Source organism: Pelodiscus sinensis, chromosome 2 (assembly GCF_049634645.1).
Source record: "Pelodiscus sinensis isolate JC-2024 chromosome 2, ASM4963464v1, whole genome shotgun sequence".
Taxonomy (NCBI): Eukaryota; Metazoa; Chordata; order Testudines; family Trionychidae; genus Pelodiscus; species Pelodiscus sinensis.
Window position 1 is genome coordinate 165,246,241 of NC_134712.1, and position 23,667 is coordinate 165,269,907.

General features: G+C 42.0%; 1 long non-coding RNA gene across 1 annotated transcript in view; it reads left to right on the forward strand.

Moving 5' to 3' along the window:
• Positions 1 to 23,667, forward strand: part of LOC142826805 (uncharacterized) — a 72,405-nt gene that overhangs the window by 7,872 nt on the left and 40,866 nt on the right. The gene's annotated exons all lie outside the window — the stretch shown is intronic.

The following is a 23,667-nucleotide window of genomic DNA, read 5'->3' on the forward strand; positions in this document are numbered from 1 at the left end:
CACCAGCTTGTCCATCCATAAGCATACTCAGGTCAGTGTGGAGTCTCCCACAGGTGGGAGTAAGGAGCTCCCACATCTTTCACTAACATGGAAGCAGTGTACAGAATTTGGCCCAGAGTTTGTGATGCACTATATAAATAATTACAATTCCTAGTTCCTACATTGAACTCTTATTATTCCCATTTTGCAGATGGGGAAATTGAAGCATGGAAGGGAGAAGTGATTTGTCCAAGTCTACTCCACAGGCAATCAGCAAAGCTGAAAACAGAACCCAGGTCTCATGAGTCCCTAATGTCAGCCAGCATGTGAAGAAGAAATAGAACTTGAAACCTGCTGGCTTTTGAACCTGTGCTTAATCCCCATTTGGCTCAGGCATGGAGGGGAACTAGATGGGCTTATGGATGGACAAGCTGATGCAGAGGGGAACTAGAGTGGGGAAGGGATTGCAGAACTTCTCTAACATGCAAAAATTCTCACATTCATATTTTGCAACCACCTTTTGGATTAAATAATTCCCCCTAGATTGCTGTCCCAGTGTCAGAGAAGGGGGAAGTTGGCAGAGCAAGAAAGCCAGATGTACAAACGAAACCTTCAGAACTTGTGTGTTTGTGTAATGTCCATTCCAATCAGGCCAGTTCAGGTTACTAAAACCCATGCTGAAGAGAAATATTATTACCTCTTTTTAAAATAAGTATAGAATGGTCGTAATTGCTCAGATTAGCTGCTGAGGTGCCTCTAGGGGTTGGATTAAAAGGAGGACCAAGAGATAAGACTCAGGAGAAAATTGACACCTAAGAAAAGAATAACTGACTACATTTTGGAGCTTGCAGAGGAACAAGTGTTAGATAAATGCATATGACAAGAAGCCCCCGTTTGATCTCTCTAAGAAGATTTGACAAGTCAGACACACAGGAGCCATAAATTACCTGTAATGGCAAAAATTACATCAGTTATAACCTTTTAAGCAGTTGGGGCTCACACAGCATCAATTCACAGATAGTAATCTAAGGAGAACCAGTCTCTCCATATGTTTCCTTTATAATATACAGCTACAAGAGTAAGCTGTATATGATTTTTCATAAGACATGATAATAATCTAATGGTTACAGACTCCCTAGAGTAAACCTGTATAGATAGCTGGCTCAGACTCCAACTGTTAAACATATTCAGGTATGAACATACTTTCTTAACTTAAAAATGAAGTGAAGATGAGATTGAGAGGTCATGTTTTGAGTATATAGTATAAGCAATGTTCCTAGAATCTATCATTAAATTGTTTTGGAGAAGGCAGTTTGAGCATATATTAAGCATGCTAAACATGGTAGAATATCCCTATTCTTTACACACATGTCTGATAACTTTATTTTTATTAACTGAGCTGACATTGCATTTCTGTGCTTAGGGAGCAAGCACTAGAAAAGATTACAGAAAAGTTTCAGAGGGGTAGCCATGTTAGTTTCTTTCAGCAAAAACAACAAGGAGTCCAATAGGACATTAAAGACTAATACATTTATTAGGGCACAAGCTTTTGTGAGATATAACTCACTATTTCTTCAGATGCTTGAAGAGAAAAGAAAAAAGGAAGGGATACAGAGATGAGAGCATAACTTCAGTGCTAATTAAAAGGAGGATGGGTCCTTCAGCAGGTGTCAATTGGTCTAATTTGATAAAGCTGTGCTGATTTACACCTGCTGAGGATCTGGCATGGGAGCTTAGTGAGCTGCTAATGACTTTCACAGAAGCACTGTATGGTTCAGGTCCTGTCTACATTATGATAATGAGCTATGTTTGATAATGGATTTCTACCATATTTCCTGCTCTGAGTGATGTTGTTTAGAAATATATTTCTGTCTCTCTACTGCTGTGTGTTACTGCATGCTGCTCCCATTTCTGCAAAACAGAATATCTTCCTGATGCTTCCAGAAATTCAATCAGGCATGGGAGACCTTTGACCCTGTATTTGTCAGTCTCTCTGTCCTTAGTGTGCCTGAGCACCATTGTCTTTTGACAGATGGAATGTCTGGCCTGATTGGATGTGATCAAATCTTCCTCTAGTAATTAAATACTGCTACTTGCACATGGCACAGTACTGATGTCTCCAAGTAAGCGTGCCTCTAAGTAAGTGTATGTGAGTGCGCATGTGAGCAAACAAGAGACAGACATCACATTGACTTCTGGTGGCTCCTGTCTGCAGATGTTATAAGCCTTACTAGTCTTATGAGTATGAATGGCTCATGGGTTGCTACCAATAAAGCCCATAAAAATGCCAAGTTTTTCTAGAAAAATTCTGCTGGCTTGTGTCTTTGTTTAAACTAAGCTTTTCAACAACATAATAAAATGTAAAACTGGTATATGAGTGAAAGTCTCTCTCTCATCCAAATCACCACTGGAACAAGCATCTTTATACTGGTCCCAGTGTCATCCATGCTGGGGGGCTGTACATCTTTACCCTGTCAACAAAATCTGTAGGTGTAGTATGCAGAGATCTAAAATTGTGAACTGAAAAAATCTTTCATTCTGGTACAGGACCATATAGCCAATTAAATTCTTCCTCAGAACTCCCTGGAGCATGCTAAGCACAGCCTTAGGAATTGTAACAGTAAATGTCTGTTCTCCCATTGGCCACCAGGTGATAAGAGAGTAACAGAAATACCTACAGCATTACAGAAGTCAACCATAATTAGCTCTTTTATGTGCGGTTCCTGAGATTCCAGAAGATGGAAAATGAGCTTATCTCATCACCTCAGAGTCAGGAATGTGGTGCTTTGAAGAGTCTTGTGGGGAAACTTTCACTGCTGATGTTCCTTCTTTGGGCATACCTACACTAGAGAGTTTACAGGGCTGCAGTTGCCCGGATGCAGCAGTTTAACTACTCCAGCCCTGTGAGCTCTCCTGCTGACATAGCATCTATTCATCACTCCCTGAGTGACATAAGCAGGGGTCCATCAAATTCATGGTCCATTTTGGTAAATGTCCAAGACATAGGATTTTTAAAATTGTAAATTTCATGATTTCAGCTACTTCACTCTGAAATTTCATGGTGGTGTAATCATAGGGGCCCTGACCCAAAACGGAGTTGTGTGTGTGGGGATGCAGTACTTCAACCCTTACTTGTGCACTGCTCTTGGCAGTGGCACTATCTGGAAAGCTGGGCAGCTGGAGAGTTGTGACTTCTGGTCAGGATCCCAGCTCTGAAGGCAGAACAGTTGTCATCCGCAGCATAGAAGTAAAGATGGCATCGTGAGGTATTACCACCCTTACTTCAGTGTTACTGCCTGCAGAGCTGGGTCCTCAGTTAATAGCTATGGCTCTCCGCACTAAAGTGAGCATAGAAGTAAGAGTGGCAATACTGTGACCCCATTACAAAGACAAGAGTTCATGAGCTGCAATGTGTGTTTTTCATGGCTGTGAATTTGGTAGGGTGCTAGACATAAGTTATGTCAACATAAGCGGTAGACATAGCCTTTGTGAACAAAGGGAAGAGTTTGATCTCTAGGTCAGTAAATATGAAAGCTTTTCTTGAGCACCAGTTCACTTAAAGAAAAATGCTTTCCCTTCCATGTTTTTCTCTGAAAACATGTAAATTACACTCTATGGGCAAGAGGTCCAGTAAACATGCCCTTTGTCAAAAGTGCCATTGAGTCAGGTTCCCCTGGATATCAGAAAATATACAGTGATATATGCCTCTATGACTATGTTGTGCATCTCATAGGTCAAATTTTACATCTCAGACTCATGCTAGTTGTGTGCTTTGTGTAAGGGAGTCCCTACAGAGTTCTGTTTGCAGGCTCTGAAAAAAACAAACCCACATTATATCGCTGCACATTTATTGAATGAGCTACAGCAAGCTGAGAGGGATGTGACTTCCTTCCTTTCCCAAACCTTAAAGCACTTTTACGTTTGGAAATGTTTTGTTTTGTGGTGCTTAATACATGACACATTGGGTATGTCTAGACTACCTAGTTTTGTCGACAAAAGTGGACTTTTGTCGACAAAACTATACCAGCGTCTACACTACCACTGAGTTCTGTCGACATAACGTCGACAGAACTCAGCAGTTTTGTCGACGCTGGTATACCTCATTTTACGAGGCATAACGCCTTCCGTCGACAGAACTCTGTCGACAGAAGGGGTGTGTCTAGACTACATGCCTCCTTCGACGGAGGCATGTAGATTAGCCAGATCGGAAGAGGGAAATGAAGCCGCGATTAAAATAATCGCGGCTTCATTTAAATTTAAATGGCTGCCCCGATCTGCCGATCAGCTGTTTGTCGGCAGATCGGGGGAGTCTGGACGCGATGCCCCGACAAAGAAGCCTTTCTTCATCGACACAGGTAAACCTGGTTTCACGAGGCTTACCTGTGTCGATGAAGAAAGGCTTCTTTGTCGGGGCATCGCGTCCAGACTCCCCCGATCTGCCGACAAACAGCTGATCGGCAGATCGGGGCAGCCATTTAAATTTAAATGAAGCCGCGATTATTTTAATCGCGGCTTCATTTCCCTCTTCCGATCTGGCTAATCTACATGCCTCCGTCGAAGGAGGCATGTAGTCTAGACACACCCAAGGTGTTATTGCCTGTAACATTGCGTCCAGACTATGGAGTTCTGTCGACAAAGCAGCTTGCTTTGTCGACAGAACTCAATGTGTCTGGACACTCTTTGTCGACGGAAGTTTTGTCGACAGTATCTGTCGACAAAACTTCCGTCGACAAAACGCGGTAGTCTAGACGTACCCAATGGTACAAAAACAGGCTGTGTCATAACACCTCCCCAATAAGAAACAATAAGACCGAAAACCAAAGCATGTTTGGTTTTATGTACTGAACTCAACCATTTGAAGTAGCAGGTGAACAACTTAAAAGGCAGGGCTGCGAATACAGAAAAAAGTATTATATTGCTGCTGGAGAGCATTGCTAAGAATGCAATACTCCAGTCCTTCGTGGGGTCCTTAGTGGAATGGAATGTTACCCAAAAAGCAGGTTTTATATCTTTCAGGCTGTGAAAACCCTATGATCAGTCAGGAAAAAAAGAAAGGGGGGGGGGGGAGGACATGTTTGGATCATAAGGCTGTGTTGATAACTTCCCATATTCACACAACAATAAACTGGTCCGCCCCCCCAGGAATGAGTATTGAGCCTAATTCATGTCTGATTGAGTCTGAACTAGTAAATTCATGGAGATCTGGAATGAAGTGTCTACATATTTCCTATTCTAGCTCTGAAAAAAGGCAACATGTACAGTGCACACTAATACTGCCTCTGTTACCTGTAAAAGATATGAAAAGATATATACATACTTTTTTACTGATGGTGATGTAAATCAGGAGTAATTCCATTAAATCAATGAAGTTACACAAGTGTAAAACAAGTGTGAGAAGACAATGCCCAACAGCTTCATACAAGAAGAAATAGTCTAAACTCTGTCTTATTTAAAAATACCAAAATTAAGTTACCCTAAAAAAACTTTTTTGGTATTAAGAATTAGAAGATACTTTAAACAAATACATCAGTCATAACATAGGAAGAAGAGAATGCTAATGGAATCCCACCTACCCTTCTGATCATCTACCAGTAGATTACACTTCCATTCCCCACTCCCAACTGTCCCTGGCAAGATCCCTGCTGCCAAAACCTATAACTTTTGGTCCTTCTTTCCTTTCCTTAGTGTTCTTAGAGTGTATCTACACTGCAGGGTTTAACTCAAAATAAACTACGCAAATTGAGCAACGTCAATTGTGTATCTTATTTCAAAATAGCCTATTTCAAAATAGGGAGTGTCTACACAGCACTTATTTTAAAATAGAGCACTCTTCCTCCAACTTCCCTTATTCCTCATACTATGACAGTATTTCAACATTATTTCGAAATAACGGCCTGCTGTATAGACATGGACTAAGTTATTTCGGAATAGCACTAGTTATTTTGAAATAGTGTTGCAGTGTAGATGTGTACCCCCAGTCTTCTGTTCTTGCTGATGGCGTTTACAATCTTATACAGGCAGTCCCCGGGTTACATGGATCCAACTTAGATCGGATCCCTACTTACAAACGGGGTGAGGCAACCCTGCACTAGCTGCTTTTCCCCCTAGCAGACCAGGGAGACGCGAAGCTAGCGCCCGACCCAGCAGACCAGGGAGATGCGGAGCGGCTTTTCTCAGCAGACACCTCAGCTTGAGAATAAAGGACTGAGGGAAGTGAGGTGTGGGAGAATAAAACTGAGCTCTGGAGAAATGTTTGGCTAGAGTTTCCCCTATAATATGTACCAGTTCCGACTTACATACAAATTCAACTTAAGAACAAACCTTCAGTCCCTATCTTGTACGTAACCTGGGGACTGCCTGTATGTTCTACCTCCTCGCTCTTCTGGGACCAATATTGGCTGTCACAAATAAACCCTTATTACTTTAAACAAGTCCTTTTGATATAGACGGGAATATAATTTGCTTGTTCCTACTTTTTCCTAATTGTGTTTTTGGAGATCGCCCACTCCCGCAGGCCCCCTGTCACACCCCTCCCCCTATTCCTGAAAAAATTACAGTTTTTTCTCTCTTGATTCATATTGCTCTCTGGACAAACTTAATTCTTAATGTATTTTTATCTTAGCTTCCCAGAGTCAGCTATGTATCTCTTTCTCTCTCTTCCTTTCATATGTGCTTGTGCCCCCCCCCCCAATATCATTCTACTCAGTTCAATAATGTTGTCTCTGTTCTTCTTGATAGTCTTCACATATCTTACAAACATACCCTGAGACTCTATAGTCCCTTCTTAATCATGATGGACCATTGAAAGAACTATTTTATTTAACAGAGTCCTGTGACATTGTAAAGACTAACATGTGGGTCTTTGCCCATGAAAGCTTGTGCTCAAATAAATCCTTCAGGGTATGTCTACACTTCAGAGAAGATCAAAGTTGCCGTTGTCGATCTTTCAGGGTTTGAATTGGTGGGTCTAGTTAAGACAGCTAATTCAAACTAAGAGGGGCACTCTGGTCAATGCTGGTTGTCCTGCTTCCACGAGGAGTAAGGGAAATCAAAGGAAGAAACAACCAGTGGGGCCCTTGGATGATCGAGATGCTAAAGGAGCAGTCAAAGATGATAAAGTCATTGCGGAGAAGCTAAATAAATTATGTGCTTCAATCTTCACAGCTGAAGATATTGGGGAGATTCCTAAACCTGAGCCATTCTTTTTAGGTGACAAATCTGAGGAATTGTACCAGATTGAGGTGTCATTAGAGGAGGTTTTTGAACAGATTGATAAACTTAACAGTAACAAGTCACCGAGACCAGATGGCATTCACCCGAGAGTTCTGAAAGAACTCAAATGTGAAATTGCAGAACTATTAACTGGTTTTTAACCTATCCTTTAAATCAGCTTCTGTACCTAATGACTAGAAGATAACTAACATGACACCAATATTTAAAAAGGGCTCTAGAGGTGATCCTGGCAATTACAGACTGGTAAGGCTAACGTCAGTACCTGGCAAATTAGTTGAAACTATAGTAAAGAATAAAATTGACAGACACATAGATTAACATAATTTATTGGGGGAAAGTCAACATGGTTTCTGTAAAGGGAAATCATGCCTTACTAATCTGCTAGAGTTCTTTGAGGAGGTCAGCAAACATGTGGACAAGGGGAATCCAGTGTATATAATATATTTAGATTTCCAGAAAGCCTTTGACAAGATCCCTCACCAAAGGCTCTTAAGTAAAGTAAGTTGTCATGGGATAAGAGGGAAAATCCTTTCATGGATTGATAACTGGTTAAAAGACAGGAAACAAAAGGTAGGAATAAATGCTAAGTTTTCAGAGAGGAAAGAGGTAACGATGGGGTCCCCCAAGGGTCTGTCCTGGGACCAATCCTACTCAATTTATTTATAAATAATCTAGAGAAAGGGGTAAACAGTGAGGTGGCAAAATTTGCAGATGATACCAAACTGCTCACGATAGTCAAGACCAAAGCAGACTGTGAAGAGCTTCAAAAAGATTTCGCCAAATTAAGTGATTGGAAAACAAAATGGCAAATGAAATTTAATGTTGATAAATGTAAAGTAATGCACATTGGAAAAATAATTCCAACTATGCATACAATGTGATGGGGACTAATTTAGCTATAACTGCTCAAGAGAGAGATCTTGGAGTCATTGTGGATAGTTCTCTGAAAACATCTTCTCAGTGTGCAGCGACAGTCAAAAAAGCAAATAGAATGTTAGGAATCATTTAAAAAGGGATAGAGAATAAGACAGAAAATATCTTAATGCCTCTATATAAAACAATGGTACACCCACATCTTGAATACTGCATACAAATGTGGTCACCTCAACTTAAAAAAGATATATTGGTATTGGAAAAGGTTCAGAAAAGGGCAACAAAAATGATTAGGGATTTGGAATGGTCCCCTATGAAGACAGATTAAAAAGAATTGGACTTTTCATCTTAGAAAAGAGGAGACAAAGTGGGGATATGTTAGAGGTCTATAAAATCATGACTGGTGTGAGAAAAGTGAATAAGGAAAAGTGTATTTACTTATTCCCACAATATTAGAACAGCAGCAGGTTTAAAACAAACAAAAGGAAGTTTTTCTTCACTCAGCGCACCTCTGGAACTCCTTGCCAGAGTATGTAGTGAAGGCTAAGACTTTAACGGGGTTCAAAAAAGAGCTAGATAGATTCATGGAAGTTAGGTCTGTCAATGGCTATTAACTAGGATGGATAGAAATGGTCTCCCTAACCTCTGTTTGTCTGGATATGGGTGACAGGAGAGGGATTGCATGAGGATTACCTGTTGTGGTCCCTCCCTCTGGGGCATCTGGTATTGGCCACTGTCAGCAGACAGGATACTGCGCTAGATGGACCATTGGTCTGACCCAGTATGGCCGTGGTTATGTTCTTATGAAGAGTGTTCTCCCTTTGACTTCGTGCAGTGTGGACAGTGCCAAAAATCGAGTTAAAGTACTTCAACTTCAGCTACGCCATTAATGTAGCTGAAATTGTGTATCTTAATTTGACCTTGTCCTGTAGTGTAGACATACCCTCAGTCTTTAAGGTGCCACAGGACTCCTTGTTGTTTTTGCAGATACAGATTTTGAATTAACCGTTAAACCTCATTTCACGAGGAGTAACAGTTAATTTGAACTAAGGGGTTTATCTCAGAATCCCGCTTTTCTGCTGCGTGTAGACGCGGGCAGTTACTTCGGGCTAGTTAGTTTCCAAAATGGCGACCGGCCTGGAATATGCTAATCAAGCATGGGATATTTAAATCCCGTGCTTCATTAGCAATTTCAGTTGCCCTCATTAGCCTCCCTAGTTCGAACTAGGGGGCTAGTGTAGACGTACCCTAACACAGCTACCTCTCTGACATTTTATTTAAATAATTATTGTCATTTATTTTTAATGATATGCATCCTAGTATCAGAGGTTGCAAATGATTTGCAATTATGGTAACAAATCATTTCTGTAGATGCAGAAAAGCTCGTTGTTCCAGGATGCTTTGTGTGTGGCTACCTTTTTTTTTTCCTTTGAACTCACTGTGGCTTACAGTATAAACATGTCTATTTGCTGATATAAATTGCGCCATGTTCTCCCTTCGTAGCAAACATTCACTCATTTTATTAGCAATAATAAAGATATCACATCTATCACTAGGAGATTTTTTTTGAGTTATCAGAAAACTGAACTCTTTCTACCCCAGAAATTTAAACCTAGGGAGTTCAGTGGTTAGTATATGACTACTCTGGGGGAACAAAAGGTACCTTTCCAATTAAACTTAATAGAGGGATAACTTCAGACACACAAAGGGAAAAAAAGACACTTACAAGTCCTGGTGAGTTCAAACGGAAAGAATTAAGGTAGACGCACAAAGCATCATGGGAAGTGCTATTCAAGCTACCATGTCAAAAAGGCTGATTAACAACAGTTCCAAGTCTACACGATCACCAGGGAGTCTTACTGATAAAATTATTCACCCCTCCAGAGAGAAGAATCGCCCTGAACTGAACAAATGTTTCACTTTTGAATAAAGATTCATGAAAAGGCAAAAGGGTGTGGGGGTGGGGAGAATAAAGTCTGTATTCACCAAAAGATCTGAAATGTGTAACTTAAGACTATTTATCAGTCTTCAGCTTCTGAATGAGACTGCAAATCATTTGACAGAAAACTGGGTTCAGATCATTAGCTTCAGAGGATTTTTTCTAAATGGTAGTTTGCAGATACAAATTTTCTATCACTGTTGTAGTAGCAGGGAAATAATAATTAGGGACATCTAATGACTTTGTCTGTTTTATGTTACTCAGCTCTTCTAAACTGTAGGGATTTTCATGAGAAACCTTTAAAACTGTAGAGCTAGCTGCAGAAATCACTGGAAGAAGTTCTCTAGTCTGACCTCTACATATAGCACATGCCAGGTGAGTTTAATGGTGACTTTTGGACTTAAAGAAAATCTATAGAATAACCTAGTTTCAATTGGCATTCAATATATAGTAAAATTGCATGTTTTGGGTAAAATTATGGCTCCATTGGAGTCAATGGGAATTTTCCTCTTTTGCTCAATTTTTTTGGGTCAACACCCTGAAAACACATTTTCATTCGACAGCCACTTACAGACGCGTTGCAAGGTCTTACATGTTGTTCACATCGTTCAACTTTTGCGAATAAATTGTTTCTTAGGTCATCAATTATTTTTCCTTTCAGTTTTTTGATGTTGCTGTGTTTAAATGTGACAATAGGCTTATTGTTCTCTCACTTCCCGAATCTGCCATTCTTAACACCTTGGGGAGTTGTGCAATATGAATGCTCTCTGGCAGACTTTTAGTATCTCATCACTTAGTCAGAAGATTATACAAAGAACACCCTAACATATGAAGTATGAACAAAGCCTCAATTCCTTAATAAACAATTAAATAGAGAGCTATTTAGTTAATATTTGAAATAAATCTCCATTTCTTCTAAAAGTAAGCGTGATATATTCATATATATTCAGTTACATTGATAGGTACACAAATATATCTGATCAAGTACATGTGTATTCTAAAATTATAATATTTTGTAGAATATTTTAAGGTGCAGAAAAATGAAATATGCAGTGAGATACATACAAGTATGTGTCTGTGTACATATCTCTGTGTACATGTTTGTATATATGTATCTATATACATACACTTATTAAATCTATCTGGGATTTAAAAGCCAAAGATTTTTTAAATGTGATCATTTGTATAGTCTAATAAGAAAGGGAAGATTATTGATTTTTTTATTTGAATCTTGTAGCACCTACCATTCATGGACTAATGTACAAAGCAATTAATAACAAATAATGGAATATGCCTTGCAACATCCATGTAAATGCAAATTTCTCAAAGGGAAAAGGGAAAGCAATGTTATTGAGTTCTCTTTCCCTACCCTCCATGTCTCATCCTGTGAGTAGCATCTCTTTGACTAGAGAAGATTATAGTTTCCTGCAACAAAAAAATAACATATTGAAGAGATTGCTAATCTGACCACATCGAGGTCCCAGGTCCCCAGCTGGATCTTTCTGGGTAGATCCTTGTACTCGCATGGATCTATTAGGAGGATCCAGTCCTTAGAGAATTGTTTTAAAATCCTAACACGGTTTGGGAGATGTTTTAAAGAAAATCATTTAAGAAACTGTTTACTGACTTGAAGCTTATTGTTAGGTCAGCAGAAAGCATACTTAAAATCACCACAAATCAATTATATTTAACCGCAGATACAGCACACTGAGTCAGCACGCTGTATTACATTTTCTACACAGAGATTACAATTTCTAGGACAGTGGTCCCCAACCTTTCGTGGCTGCTGGGTGTCCGGGGTTGGGGCCGCTCACGCACTGCACTTCCAGGGGCGGGGCCGCGCATGTGCTGCATGCCCGGGGCAGCAGCCGCCCATGTGCCCTGCGCCCGGGGCTGGCACCGCGCATTGGCCACGCGCCCAGGGCAGGGGCTGCCCATGCACCATGCGCCCGGGGCCGGCACCACGCATGTGCCGCACGCTGGGGGCGGGGCCAGCCCAGATGTTTTGGTGGGCACACATAAATGTCCCGGCAGGCGCCATGGACATCTAGGATGTTCAGAACAGCATTTTCTACAAGAGATATTTCCCCAGTTGTAGCAGAAGAAGGGAAGTATTGTCTGCTCCTCCTCACATGTACCACTTGCTTTCGAAATTGTTCTGGGAATCTTATGAGAGAATCTTCGTATGACATTTCCAGGGTGAAAAAGTTTTGTTTTTGTTTTTTCCAATCATACCTCCAAATCTTTCTGCTGTTTTCTCCTTGATGTCTCTAATTCTTATTCTTTTCTCTGTGTCCCTGTAGAGAAAGCTCTTGTCCAAACTTCATACTACTTGTAACAACTTAACACCATGTTGCCTCCACTCTATACAAATTTCCACTGGGGTCTGCAAGGGAACTCCAAGGAATCTGTGGGCCTCATTGATCAACTCCTCCCCATTCCTCCCAGTACCTCCTGGGGCTTGCAGCCTGCGGCTACAGAAGACTTATTTTCCCTGGTTCTGTGCAGCTCCCAGAAGCAGCTGCCAGATGCTTGTGTGTCAATACGCAGGCACATGAGTGGCCAGGAAGGCTCTGCATGCTGGTCTACCCCCACACAGGACATGGCTTGCTTTTCATCCCGTTCCCTGGATGCTAAGGGAGTGAGGGGAAGGCATGCATAGAATTCAAGTACTTTCCCCTCACTCCATGAGAGTTCGGGGAATGAGATGAGATGCAAGCTGCATCCTGGATCCCATGCTGTTGCCCCTTCCCACCCTCCTGAGATTCTTCCCTTGACCCCACAGCCTACACCTCATCCCTCTTCCCCAGTCCACTAAAAGTGAGTGAGGGCGGGGGAAAGAAAGCAACACAGTGAGGGGGATAGGGCCTCAGAGTAGGGGCAGGGCTATGGTGAAGGGACAGGACAAGGGGTCCCAAAATGTTTAAATCAAATTGGGGATTCTTGGGTTGCTAAGTTTGAGAACCCCTGCACTACAGAGATCATCTTCCTTGATCACATCACACACTCCTTTTTTAGCCCCTTATAGAATCACAGTCATACAGGATGGGAAGGGACCCTAATAAGTCATCTGGTCTAGTCCCCTGCATTCGAGGCAGGACTATGTAATAATTAGACCTTATCTGACAGAAAGTCTTAAAAATCTCCAATGACAGAGACTCCACAACCTCCCTAGGCAATTTATTCCAGTGGTTAACCACCCTGACAGTTAGGAAGTTTTTCAGCTAAATTTCCCTTGTTGCAATAAGCCCATTGCTTCTTTTCCTATCCTTAGAGGTTCAGGAGAACACTTTTTCTCCCTCCTCCTTGTAACAATCTTTTATGTATGTGAAAACTGTTACCCTGTTTCCCTCGTCCAGAGCCGGCCCGAGCCATTCGTGCGCCCCAGGCCCCGGGAGCTCGGCGCTGCCCCCAGGAGTGCAATACATGTGCGGCTCCGCCATTGGGCGCGCAGCGCGCCACCCCCCCACAGGTGCCAAGCACATGCGTGGCCCCTCCCCCGGGTGCACGGCGCATGCGTGGCCCCGCCCCCGGGTGCGCGGAGCATGTGTGGTGCTGCCCTGGGTGTGTGGAGCATGTGTGGTGCTGCCCCTGCCTGGCCCGGCAACCCCACGCAACACCCCCTACAATGGGCGGTAGCCCAGTTGGCCTGTGCCTTGGGCTAGCTCTGCTCCCCTCCAACCCTTAGTCTTTTCTTCCCCAAATTAAACTAACCCAGTTTTTTCAATCTTTCCTTATAGGTCATGTTTTCTAGTCTTTTAATCATTTTTGTTGCTTTTCTCTTGACTTTTTTTTCTAATTTGTCTGTATTTTTCCTGAAATGTGGCACTTAGAACTGGACACAATATTCCAGCCTTATCAACAAAGCGCATAGTAAAAGAATTACTACAGGCAGTCCCCGGGTTATGTACAAGATAGGGACTGTAGGTTTGTTCTTAAGTTGAATTTGTATGTAAGTCGGAACTGGCGTCCAGATTCAGCCTCTGTTGAAACTGACCAGCAGCAGCTGAATCGGACACGCCTGGGGCAGAGCAGCTGGGGTGCTGCTGGGTTGGTCCCGCAGTGCCGCTCCTCAGCGCTACTGGACCAACCCGGCAGCACCCCAGCTGCTCTGCCCCAGGTGTTCCCAAGTCAGCTGCTGCTGAAACTGACCAGCGGCTGACTGCAGTTTCAACAGCGGCTGAATCTGGACGCCTGGGACAGAGCAGCTGGGGCGCTGCCGGGTAGGTCCCCGCAGGGCTGCAGACCAACCTGGCAGCCCCCCAGCTGCTCTACCCCAGGTGTCGGCAAGAAAAGCCTGGTCTGCTGGGGGGGAGGGAAGGCTCACTAGCTGCGCCCTCCCCCCAGCAGACCAGGGAGACGCGGAGCGGCTTTTTTCGACGTGGAGGACGTGGGCAGCGGGACCGCCCAGACGCGCTGCGGTCCCGCCGCCCGCATCCTCCGCGGCTTTGCTCCGCGTCTCCCTGGTCTGCTGCGGGGCTCCCCCCAGCAGACCGGGGAGACGCGGAGCGGCTTTTCTCACCACGGATGACGCGGTCCCGCCACCCGCATCCTCCGTGGCAAGAAAAGCTGCTTCGCGTCTCCCTGGTCTGCTGGAGGGGGGGGGGGCGCTAGCTCTGCATCTGCCTGGTCTGCTGGGGGGAAGTGCCCCCCACGCCACCGGAGGCAGCGACAGTAGGGGAGGCACCCCGCACTAGCGGCCCCCCCCGGTTCGTAACTAGGGGTCCGACTTAAGTCGAACTGACGTAACCCGGGGACTGCCTGTACTTGTGCCTTACTTACAACACTCTTACTAATACATCTGGCTTCTAACATATTTGTAGGCTGTTTTCTTGTTACCATCTATGTTTCTGGTTAGTTAATCTCAGCTTTCACTATTATCCAGTTCATACTCCTGTTACCACTTGTAAAACCCTGCAAAATTCTATGCTTTCTTATCTATCCATCTTTGTCTGTCTTCCTTAGCCCCTTCTGCTCCATGAAGAATGTCAGCCTCATCTACTCAGTTGTCAGCTTCTCACACAAACTTGTCCATGGTCCTTCTACTCTGTCTTCTTTTACCTGGATGGCCTCTGCCCCTCTCTACATATAAGTCTTTCATGAAGCTCCACCTCTAATGAGGCCTATGGGAAACTCATTGTCCGTATTCATCTCAAGGAATAATTTCAGTACAACTTGCATGCCATATACAGGCAGTCCCCGGGTTACATGGATCCGACTTACATCGGATCCCTACTTACAAACGGGGTGAGGCAACCCCGCACTAGCTGCTTCCCCCAACAGACCAGGGAGACGCGAAGCTAGCGCCCCCCCCAGCAGACCAGGGAGACGCGGAGCGGCTTTTCTCAGCAGACACCTCAGCTTGAGAATAAAGGACTGAGGGAAGTGAGGTGTTGGAGAATAAAACTGAGCTCTAGAGAAATGTTTGGCTAGAGTTTCCCCTACAATATGTACCAGTTCCGACTTACATACAAATTCAACTTAAGAACAAACCTACAGTCCCTATCTTGTACATAACCCGGGGACTGCCTGTACTAATTGTATATGTTGTACCTTTCTCCCATTTTTAGTTTACTTGCCAGTTTTTGATTCTGAGCTCTTTAGGGCAGGAATTTGCCTTCTTTTTTTCTTTGAAGAGTATATCATCATAGGTATTACTCAGAATTATGAATAATGTGTGCATGTGTGTGTATGTGTTATACATCCAGTCTTTTTAATTAAAAATAATGTTGAAGTAATTTATATTTCACAAGTTCAAAACAGTCATTATTTTTAACCAAAATGTTGTTGGTTTCTTGGTTTCAGAAAACCGTATCTTAATAAATAAAAAGTTTTGATAAATGGAAAATTTTGGAGAAGCAGACACAAAACTTAGTCAAACTTTTCACAAAATCTTTTGTTAGTGAAAAATCCCTGCTTTTTTTTTTTTTTAGATTAAAGCTTTTCATTCTGAAAATTTTAAAATTAATTTAATACAATCTGTGTAATCATGTGAAATTCCGGAGACCTATCTGAACCAGAGAAGGCTCTCAAGCTTTGCCCAGATGTGGGGCAGGACAGATATGTTTAAATCACATTAGTTGGATGTGCTGGTTATCTCAATTTCAGATCTGACTTGCTAAAGGTATTAAACCATGTCTATACTGGTTCTAAGCAGGGTTCTCATTCATGTGGATTAAGCTAATATGCTTGAAAAAAGCACCTTTTTTCCTAATCTGGGCAAGTTCTCAGTATCTTGAATGTCATCCATACTAAGACAGACCTCAGCTACACACAGGTCAAAATTTCAACAGGCTATGGTTTTATGTAAGAATAATTATCACTTATAAATTAAGAGATTATTCTAAAACAAACTGCTTAAATAAGTAATTTAGGGCCTGATTCTTTTACTTAGGGCCTGTCTACACTTAAAATGCTACAGCAGGATGGGAAAGAGATGACCTATCCCAATAGGAGCGGTACTCCCATTGGTGTAAGTGTTCCATTTCCCCAAGAGGTGATAGTTAGCTAGACAGGAGAATTCTCCCATCAAACAAGTACTCTCTATGCTTTGGGTTAGTAGCACCTTAGAGACTAACCAAAAATAAATTGATTGATAGATAGATAGTATCATGAGCTTTCATGGGCACAACCCACTTCTTCAGGTGACGAATATGGGTTGTGGGTTGTGCCCATAAAAGCTTTTGATACTATCTATCAATATATTTGGTTAGTCTCCAAGATGCTACAGGACCACTGTTGTGTTTTTTAGTTACAGACTAACATGGCTACCCCCTGATGCTTTGGGTTAGGTCAGTTTAACTGTGTCAATAAGGAGTGTGAATTTTTCACATTCATGGGCAACATAATTATGCCCACTTCATTTCCCTCATGTAGACCAGGCCTTACAGGAGTACTGCTGTTGGCTTTATTGGGTTTACACTAAGGTAAAAGCATTACAATGAAATGAGACTAAATTTCCAGCTTGGTGCCTAAAAAAAGGAGAACTTAACAGCTATGGTTGTATTATGTGTCTCTGAATCCCATATCCTCTTAAAGAATATAGTTTGGTATTTCACTGGGTACCAGAGTACTGCAAGTGTTGATTGTCTTCTCCAAAGGCTTATAAAGAAACAAAACCAACAAAATATGGAAAGTATTTCAGCAAAAAGTTTTTCTTTGATACAAAACACCGTCCTCCTCATAGTGCTTTGATCTCAAAAAGCACGCTGTGGAGAAAAAATAGTGTATTTTTTTTCTTCCACACTAACATTTAATGGCAAGGCTGATGAACTTCTGGAAAACTAGCATAACAGGTATTCCATTTTCATTTATTGAATAGCTTTCACTTTTGGGTATATTTCATTTAAAGAGGCTGTTTTCATTTTCCTCCCTTTCAGTTATTTGAAAAGCATGACCAGCCAACACAGTACTGCTCAGCTCAGCTTCCAAACTAGCCAATGTGGGAAAAAATCATGTTAATGTTCTCTTTTAAGGTGGGGACATCAGGGAGAAGAGTGTACAGACATTGTAGCTGTACATTTGTGAGTTTTGGCTCTGTCAGCCTTTTCCTTAAAAAACTTTATTTCCATTTAACTTGCCAGGGAAAATTCCTTCTGGGATTAAATATATTAACCTACATACTCGAAATGTATTAGAAATGGGAGCACTGATTTGAAAAACATTAGACCCCCTCCAAACCTCTAGCCTTATCAACAGCCGAACCTTTTGGAAAATTCTGAAATGTCTGGCTAACATTCTCCCGCACTCTTACTTCACTTTTTAATACCTCTACAAGTATTCTGGGATTTGCATCAAAATTGCCAAAGTACAGTGAGAGTAGCTCACCTTTGTATTTCTGGCTCAACTGGAAGCTGGGGGTAAGAATATAAAAAACAGCCATTCTGGGTCAGACCAGTGGTCAATCTAATCCAGTTTCCCGTCTTTCGACAGTGAGCAGAGACTTTGGGTTAGGTCAATTTACAGAGAGAGTGAACAGAACAGGGAAACTTACTGAGTGACTGATCCCCTGTCATCCATTTCCAGGATCTAGAAGTCAAAAGTTTAGGGACAACCAGAGCATGGGCTTGCATCCCTGACCATCTTGGCTAATGGCCATCCATGGACCTCTCCTCCATGAACTTATGATTCTTTTTTTAACCATTATAATTTTGGCCTTCACCTCATCCCTTCTCAATCCACAGGCTGATTGTGCATCATGTATTTTTTTAAACGTTGTTTTAAACCAGCCACCTGTTAATTTCATGGGTAACCTCTGGTTCTTCTGTTATGTGAAGGAGTAAATAACACTTTATTATTCACTTGCTCACCATCATTCATGATTTTATAGACCTCTATCGTATCTCTCTCAGTTGATTTTTTTTCTCTAAAATGAACAATCTCAGCCTTTTTAATCTCGCCTACCCCTAATCAATTTTGTTGCCCTTTTCTGAACTTTTCTCATTCCAATTAAACTGATTTGCTTGGGATTTAAGTTAAGCTTATTGGCCTGTAATTGTTAGGGCTGCCTCTGTAGCCTTTTAAAAAATAATCAGCATCTCATTAGCTTATGTATTATAGCCATTGACCAGCAGTGACAATTAAAGGGTCTGTCTTCATGACAGATCAAATTTTCTTTGCATAACCAGGCTGTGCACTAAGGAAGTCCATGTGATTCAGAAGTAGAATGCTCCCTCCCTAATCTAGACATTAGTGATCCAGAATCAATCCATCCCTGTGACTACATTCTCAGCCTCTCCATGCCACTACATCCCTGCTTTGGGTGGAATGAGTATTGTGAATCTAAACTAGGGAGTCTTTATAGAACTCTACTCTGCAGCAGTCAGGGAATGAAGTTCAAGCTTCCCTGAACAGGCTTCACAAATTTTGCCCCAGCTATGTGCTTTATGGGATCACATCAATGTTGCTGTTTCTCAAGGCCCTCTAGGCTTACAACAAGGGCTGGATGAGCTAGATTTGTCTCCTTGGTGTTGACCAATTAAAAACATCATGGTATCAGCCTGCTTATAACACAACCTGGCCCTTCCGAGATGGATGGGGTGCAGTGGTTCTCAAACATTTAGGCCTATGGCCCACCCTGCTCAATGCAGACCTTTCTGTGGACCAACAGCCAACCATCCATGATAACAAAATGGGTACAGGAGGGGGTGGGGATGGCTGGAAGGTTGGGTGCAGGAGTGGGCTGAATGTGGGGGGGTCTTGTAGGGTGCAGAAGTGGATTGGTGGTGGGGGTTAGAGCCCAACCTCTAGTCTAAGCATGAATGCCTACACTGCAATGTCTAGACTTGCAAGCTCGTCAGTTGACCTGGGTTCTGAGACTGGGTGCCACAGGTTTTTTTTGTTTGTTTGTTTTTACTGTAGTGTAGACATACCCTAAATCAATGTATAATCATGTTATAATTAAAATCCTCCCATGATTTAGCTCTGGCCTTTTCCACAATGCTATGCCAATTTCATTTTTACTCTAGGATAGAAGATTTCAATTAACAAGCAGAAAAAAGGGAAAAGCATCCTGCTTTTTATGGTCCAAATTCTGCAGTCTTTCCTCAGGCAGAAACCTCATGGATATCAGTGGGAATGTTGCCTGAGTACAGAATGTGCTATTAATTAAGTTTCATCAGGAAACATAAAGTTGCCACACATCCCAAAGGACACCTTGCAATTGCAAATTTCTTTCCGACTCTCTGATTGTTACACATAGATAGGAACCAACTGCAAAGACTAAAGGAGAAAAATACATCTGGGTTACATTACAGCAGCAGTGGTATTGTGTTTATGTGATAAGTTATTTCCTGTTATTAATTGACTAAATTTAATTGTAAAAGTGAAACTTGTTTAATTTATCATTGAAGTACTACAAAGGACTGTGAGGTAGAGGCAGTGGAAGAAAGGCTGTATTCTTAATTAACCCTCTACTTACCAGTCAGTGAACACAAGCTAGCTTCTAATTAGCACTGTGCAAGATATACAATTTTTCTTTCATTGAATTCTATTCAAAATTGGTTACCTTTTCATTTTTGATTTTTTGCATCATCTCCATTCAGCTTTCTTCACAGTTACCATGAACATGATGATTTTGCATTGAGAAACTGCAAAAACATGAACTGACACTTCTGTCTACGTGAAAAACTTCTTTGCTCAAAAATTTAAAAAAATTGGTCCATTTCCTCCCCACCCCCTTCAAACATGCTCTTAAGCTCCAAAGTAGACTCTTGTTTCACAGGAATATGGAGCCCATTTATTTCTCAAAAAATTGGCACAGCTTAGCAATTTTTTCCATTTAAAATGAATTCTGAGTAGTTGTGTATTTTGTTGTAAATATTTCAAACACCTCTACTTTGTCCATTTTACGGGGCTAGAGTTGAAGATGTGTTAGGGGAAAATCTTCTCAAGCTACAGTATTTTTTCCCCCTCTTCCAAAATTGCTTTTTGTGGCATGGTTGTTTTATAGATGATTTCAATACAGCACAACATCTGCACATAAACGTTTTACTTTCAATTTCTGATGCCATCAGAATACAGAAACCACTGGTCAGGAAACAAGTACTAATAACATCCTTACTTAATTTCCTCTTAAGATTTATCTTAACATAGTCTTCAGAAAAGCAAAGAGAAATTATGCACAACATGATGAATATCCTGATTTCAAAAAAATGTGAATGGTAAAAGGGTTTCTGAAAATCACTTAAGTAGTAGGTTTCCAAAGCTACTATATCAGTTCAACTCCTGCCATGTTAAGCCAAGGGACTAAAACTCTATCAAAAAGTCACTTTTGCTTAAAGATAAATCTTCCTTCCAGTTGAAAATGCCTTATGCTTTTTAAGGCTCTTCGGTGTTTTTAATGGATATGAATGCAAGCTAACCCTCATGATTGAGATAAGATTTCATGTTGATATGAAATAGATACAGACTTGACCATGCCTTAAGGCTTAGAAAGGACCATTCCTGGATAAAAAGCAATAGGTACAGATGGCAAGAGAGAGATTTCAAAAACACCAACATATTGACCATATTTTGAGTTGAGGAACTGATTTGGGCTGGGCTGCAGCATGATGCTGTCTTAACCTTCACCTAACCAGATGAATAATTCCAAAAACAAGATGCTGGATCTCTAAATCAATATAATTACACTGGTTTATACTCACTGAGAATCTGGGCTGATTATTTTAAATGTAAAAAACTGAGTAGCCCTGTAGCACCTTAGGGTATGTCTAGACTACATGCCTCTATCGTCAGAGGCATGTAGATTAGGCTACCCAGCATAGGGAAATGAAGCCGCGATTTAAATAATCGCAGCTTCAATTAAATGTAAATGGCTGCTGCGCTCTGCCGACCAGCTGATGATCAGCTGATGATCGGCAGATCGGGGCAGTTTGGACGCGCTACGGTTGACAAGGAAGCCTTTGTCGACCGGCGCAGGTAAACCTGGTTTCACGAGGCATACCTGCGCCAGTCGACAAAGGCTTCCTAGTCGACCGCAGCGCATCTAGACTGCCCCGATCTGCTGACAAATAGCTGATCATCAGCTGGTCAGCAGCGCGCAGCAGCCATTTAAATTTAAATGAAGCCACGATTCTTTAAATCGCAGCCTCATTTCCCTATGCCGGCTAGCCTAATCTACATGCCTCTGACAACAGAGGCATGTAGTCTAGACATACCCTAAGAGACTAACAAAAATATATACATAGTATCATGAGCTTTCATGGGCAAAACCCACTTCTTTATTTTAAATGTGCTGAGTCAGCAGCTTCAGTTGAGTTCCTCGCAGACAAGTGTCGACACCCACCACACTACCTTGCTTGGCACCTTGTTAATAGTTTCCTAAGGCTTGAACAGGCATTGGAGGTATTCTTCTATTTTCTCAGACCCATTCCCAGCCAATGGGAGCTGCAGGATGTGGTGCGGGCTGGGTCACTGGTTCTTGCAGCTTTCTTTGGCCAAAAACAGTGAACCACAGCCAATAATACATAAACGAAGCAACTGGCCGCCTACCAGGGGTTAACCCTGCTGAACCACATCCAGTCCACAGGCTGCTTATTGCTCAACCCTGGTCTAAATAGTGCTTCGTCCTGCCATGAGTGCAGGAGACTGGCCTTGATGACCTCTCAAGGTTCCTTCCAATTTCTATGATGCTGTGATTCTACTTACCATGCTGCTGCCTTGACCCTTACCAGGAAAAAACTCAGGACAACGATGAAGAAAGAAGTTTAAACATATGGGTTGTTGGGGGAATTTTTGTATTTGGATGCCTCAGTTCTTTAACATGTTTGGCTTTCTTTTATGTGTAATCTTATTCTTAACTCTGAATTCCTATGTTTATAATGTTTATTTTTAGAGACAATTACAATGTCCCTATAATGTTTTTTTTACTCTTGTTTTTGATGTACTCCCAACCTTAGCTCCATCTTGATTTAATTCCTCCTCCCTCCCTCCCCTGGGAATGTACGTTTAAAGTGTCTTGGGGTGTGTGCATATTATTGAAATTTAGTTTATTCTTCTAACAAGGAAGACGAAATGACTCTAAGAGCTAGCAAGAGTAAATGCGGTAGTACCATGCAGTAGTTCATTCCATCCAGATGGGTCTATCTCAGGGTTTTGCACTTCCATTCATCAGCAGTATGTGAGTTCCTTCCACATAAAATGGATCTTCAGTAGCGAAGCCCCTAGGAGACTTCATGGAGTCTTTGGCTTTTCTTTGTTTTTGAAGTTATAGATTCCTTTCCTTCCCAAGGATCTCAATGAGCAGCTGCTCTCTGTCATGTAGGATATGAAATGGCTCAGTACTCGCTCTTCTTCAACATTTAGGCCAGTCTGCTTGGAGAGACTGAGACACGCCATGGACCACAGGCACCAACTTCCCAAGTTCCTGGGATGTGCTCAACCCCCATTCTGCTCCAGGTCCCAGGTCTACTCCAACCCTTCTCCCAAGATCCAGTCCTGCTCCTTCCCTGCCTCATTCTGCTTTCTGCCCCTACTCCTCCCAGCACTTTCTGCACATTGCCGAACAGCTGATCAGAGGAGGCGCTGTGAGGGAAGGTAAGGAGCTGATTGGTGGGGCTCATCGCATGCAATAGAGCTGGGAGGAAGTTGATCTACAGGCCTGCTAAGCACCCATTATATTTCTTCCATGAGTGCACCAGCCCTGGCACATCCTCAGGGTTGGTACCTATGTCATGGACTCCAGAACCACTAACATGCAAACTATGATAATGGCAGACTTTAATGGTAATGGTTGACAAACTGTGAGTCCAGGAGAGACAGACAAGATGTTAGTAGGAAGTAGGAAGCTTTCTAAAGTTCACAAGAACTCTGTCATCTCATTTTGACCACCTAAAATTAGATTCAGAGTGGTGCAAAGTAGATTATGCTGGATTCCTAATTCAAAACATACAAATTGTTACACTGGGAAGGAATGTCTTCTTCCATCTTTGGTGTATTTGTGATTATACTTCTTCTTCTAGGCCAGACACTTGGCAATCCTATTCACAATTTCCAAAGTGTGAAATTCCTGATAATATATTGGTTACCTGCCTTTTTCTTATTATGAAGAAAAGAGTAAATAACATTGTGTAGTTCTATATCCCCTTTTATCAGGGATCTCAAGGTACATTGCAGTCCTCCAGGATGTTATCTATATAACATCC